Below are 3,733 nucleotides of genomic sequence, written 5' to 3'. Positions count from 1 at the left end.
AAAAGATTAAAGAATTAAAAAAAATAAAATAAAGCTTGCAAAACAAACAAAAGCAAAATAAAATAAAATTAAAAACCTTTAAAAACAAGAACAACAAACAAATTTATTCGGTTCCTGGGTCTAATTTGCTATAGCCCCAGAGGATAAATCTGAGGTGATCTAGGTGCTTCTGTTGAGGAGGTAGCTTTAGAAGACTTGGGCTAAGGGCCACAATTTTGAATCTCTTGAAAGCAATACCTTCTAGGGATCCAAGGATGCCCTGGGACATTGAGGAGGATGAAGTACTAGAAACTAGATATCCAGGCCCAGCAATACAAGTACTGCCAAACCATACAGGACAATAGTAACACAGATGAGAACGAAAGGCCTGAGATACCCTGATGTACAGCAGATAAAGTCCTGGGAGCCTATACTTTTAGGGCTTATAAACAAAGGGGTGTCTAGGAGAAGCCAGAGATTCTGATCCTGTTTGTCCAGGGGATCCATGTGGTCTGTTCTCACTCTAGCATCATATATGCTAAAATTAGGTCAGTATAGAAAGATTAACATGGCCCTTGCTTAAGGATGACTTGTAAATTTATGAAACATCCCACATGGGTGAGTTCATGAGTGTGTGTGTGTGTGTGTGTTTGAATGTATCGATATACATAAAGGAATGCTTATATATCAAGTCAGGGATAGTGGCACATGCCTGCAATCTAGTACTCAGGGGGCAGAGGCAGGGAAATTATAAATTTGAGATCAGCCTAGACGACATAGTAAGTCAGAGGCTAGCTCAATTCTTTCTCAAAAGTGAACAAACTCGTATGTAGCCAAGGAAACTAAGATCCTAAGGGAACTGGTAGGAGACACTCAGGACGTGGGGCCCTAATTACTCAAGTGTAAGACGCTAAATCTATGATCTCTGAGGTAGAAACGAAAGCAGGCCCTAGCCCTGGAGTTCGGAATGTTGAAGGGCTTTAAATTCTTGGGGTGTGAACCTCCCACTGCTGTTTATCATGTTATGGGGGGGTGCAAAAATCAAAAGACCTGAGCTTCCTCAGCCCCACACTTCCATACACCGTTTCAGATTAATGGGCCAAGAATGTTGTCCACTATGACCCCATATTCCACAGACCCGTCCAGGCATGGTGACACCTCCGCAGTCAGTCCTTATAATACAGTTGCCTCCTTTCCAACTCCATCGCGTAACATTTTGTGACTTGAGCCACTTGGCAAGGTGACATTTGGAGGCATGCCCTTGGGGGGGGGTGTCTAAGTTTCTTTCTGTAGTCACTGTAGGAATCATCTGATGGCCAAGGCCAAGGCCTGCAGTGCTAAAGCCAAAGCTAAACTCAAAATCCTCAGGAGCTCTATTTCTCAGAATCTAGTGGCCAAACTCCAAGACCTTCCTCGCCTTGGTGGTGGCTTTTGCTTAGCAAGGTCCTTGGAGATTTGAGGTCTCCAAGCCAGGGTTTATGATGCTCTCCATGGAAAGCCCTGTATTACCTACATTCTGGTACCCCCCAGGGAGACAAGGATCTTGACCTTCTAGGCACTGGATTTCATTAATCCCCATTCCCGGACAGTGTGTCATCTTCCAGGTTCTCAGAGTGCCAAGTCTTGAGAATGGGTATTTGCTGACCAAGGCTCTTAAGAGTCAAGAGCCAAGACTCCAGGAGTAAGGGCTTAGAAGAACATGTCCTGGACCCTGTAGCCTCTAGACATTAGTTCCTAGGGCCTGGTGCTCTGAGAGAGCAGCTCAGGTCCCCAGAAGAACTATTGTACAGACCTCAGGTCTGAACAACAAGGTTCTCAACACAGATGCTGTTCCACTTAGAGTAGGGTTTGAATCCATCGTAACTAGAAAACATTGTAACTCAAAATGCATCTATGGGCTGGAGAGATGGCTCGGCGGTTAAGAGCACTGATTGCTCTTCCAGAGGTCCTGAGTTCAATTCCCAGCAACAGCAACCACATGGTAGCTCACAACCATCGGTAATGGGATCCGATGCCCTCTTCTGACATGTCTGAAGACAGCGACAGTGTAACTCATATACATAAATAAATAAAATATTTTTAAAAAAAAATACATTTATATATTTAATGTATCTAACTTGAAGAGATGACTCGGCACTTAAGAGCACTTTTTTTTTTCAGAGGACCCAAGTTCTGTTCTCAGCACCTGCACAGTGACTCAAGCCATAATTCCAGCTGCAGGGAATCCAATGCCCTCTTTTGACACCTATACACACCAGCCATGCATGTGGTGCACATTATAGGTATGCAGGCAATATACTCATACACATAAAATTTAAATCTTTTTTAAAACTTAAGTACAGGGCTGGCGAGATGGCTCAGTGGGTAAGAGAACTGCCTGCTCTTCCGAAGGTCCTGAGTTCAAATCCCAGCAACCACATGGTGACTCACAACCGCCCATAATGAGATCTGACACCCTCTTCTGGTGTGTCTGAAGACAGCTACAGTGAATTACACCAGAGCGAGCAGAGCTGGAGGGAGCAGGGCCGGCAGAGGTCCTGAGTCCAATTCCCAGCAGCCATCTGTACAGCTACAGTGTATTCATACACATAAAATAAATAAAATAATCTTTTTTAAAAAAACAAGCAAGCAAACAAACAAAAAAACCTTAAGTACAGGGGACTGGTGAGATGGCTCAGGGGGTAAGAGCAACGACTGCTCTTTGGAAGGTCCTGAGTTCAAATCCTAGCAACCACATGGTGGCTCACAACCACCCGCAATGAGATCTGATGCCCTCTTCTGGTGTGTCTGAAGACAGCTACAGTGTACTTAATAATAAATAAGTCTTAAAAAAAAAAAAAAAACCACTGCCAGGCGGTGGTGGCGCATGCCTTTAATCCCAGCACTTGGGAGGCAGAGGCAGGTGGATTTCTGAATTCGAGGCCAGCCTGGTCTACAGAGTGAGTTCCAGGACAGCCAGGGCTATACAGAGAAACCCTGTCTCAAAAAAAACCAAAACAAAAAACAAAAAAAACCCTTAAGTACATCTAACCTATCAAACATCACAGCCTGCCTTAAATGTGCAGGATGCTTATTTTAGCCTATTGTGTTGTCTGAGACAAAGATCATTTTCTTATAAAGAGTTGAGCACCTCACACGTAATTATTTGAGTACTGTCCAGAAGTATAACCTAGACTAGTTATCGAGGTAAGCACCACGGATGGATTGATTATGAGCTTTCAAGGGTTGCCACTGAATGTATCCAACTTTCTTTTCTTTCTCTTGTGTAGTGTTGGCAGCTCATGCACACCCTTTCCCTGAGCCACATCCCCAGCCCCGCATCTCTGGCTTTTATACAACGGGAAAGTTGAGTCAAACTATTATAAGGAAATCGTCATCTGTCAATGTCCCTTCTTACTAAAAGTCTCCCGCTCTAAGTGGTTTTAGAATTCTAAGGGGCCCCCAGGGGTGGCCTTGGGAACCAAAACATAGAACTTTGAGAACTTTGAACCACAGATGGTTGACATGGTTCCAAACACAAAGTTTGTGGCCTTAAAAAGCTACTTAGTCTCTTTTAAAGATTTTGTTTATTTATTTCTAAAACATTTATTTATTCCTCTGTGTATATGTGTGTGTGCCTTTGGATGCAGGTACCTGAGTGTATATACGTGCACCACACACAAGCAGAAGCCTGGGGAGGTCAGAAGAGGGTTTTGGATCTCTTACAACTTTTATAGAGTGGTTGCGAGCGGCCATGTGGGTGCTGAGAAGTGAC

General features: G+C 43.8%; 1 protein-coding gene and 1 non-coding gene across 2 annotated transcripts in view; one reads left to right on the top strand and one right to left on the bottom strand.

The window, feature by feature from the left end:
• The window catches only part of Ggt5 (gamma-glutamyltransferase 5), a 24,673-nt gene that overhangs the window by 1,437 nt on the left and 19,503 nt on the right, over nt 1–3,733 (bottom strand). The gene's annotated exons all lie outside the window — the stretch shown is intronic.
• LOC116075551 lies at nt 492–599 on the top strand. Its single transcript, XR_004112595.1, has one exon. It is a non-coding gene; the product is annotated as a U6 spliceosomal RNA (small nuclear RNA).

This window comes from Mastomys coucha, unplaced genomic scaffold (assembly GCF_008632895.1).
Source record: "Mastomys coucha isolate ucsf_1 unplaced genomic scaffold, UCSF_Mcou_1 pScaffold3, whole genome shotgun sequence".
NCBI lineage: Eukaryota > Metazoa > Chordata > Mammalia > Rodentia > Muridae > Mastomys > Mastomys coucha.
The sequence above is the reverse complement of the archived record's forward strand: the minus strand, read 5'-3'. Positions and strand labels throughout refer to the sequence as shown.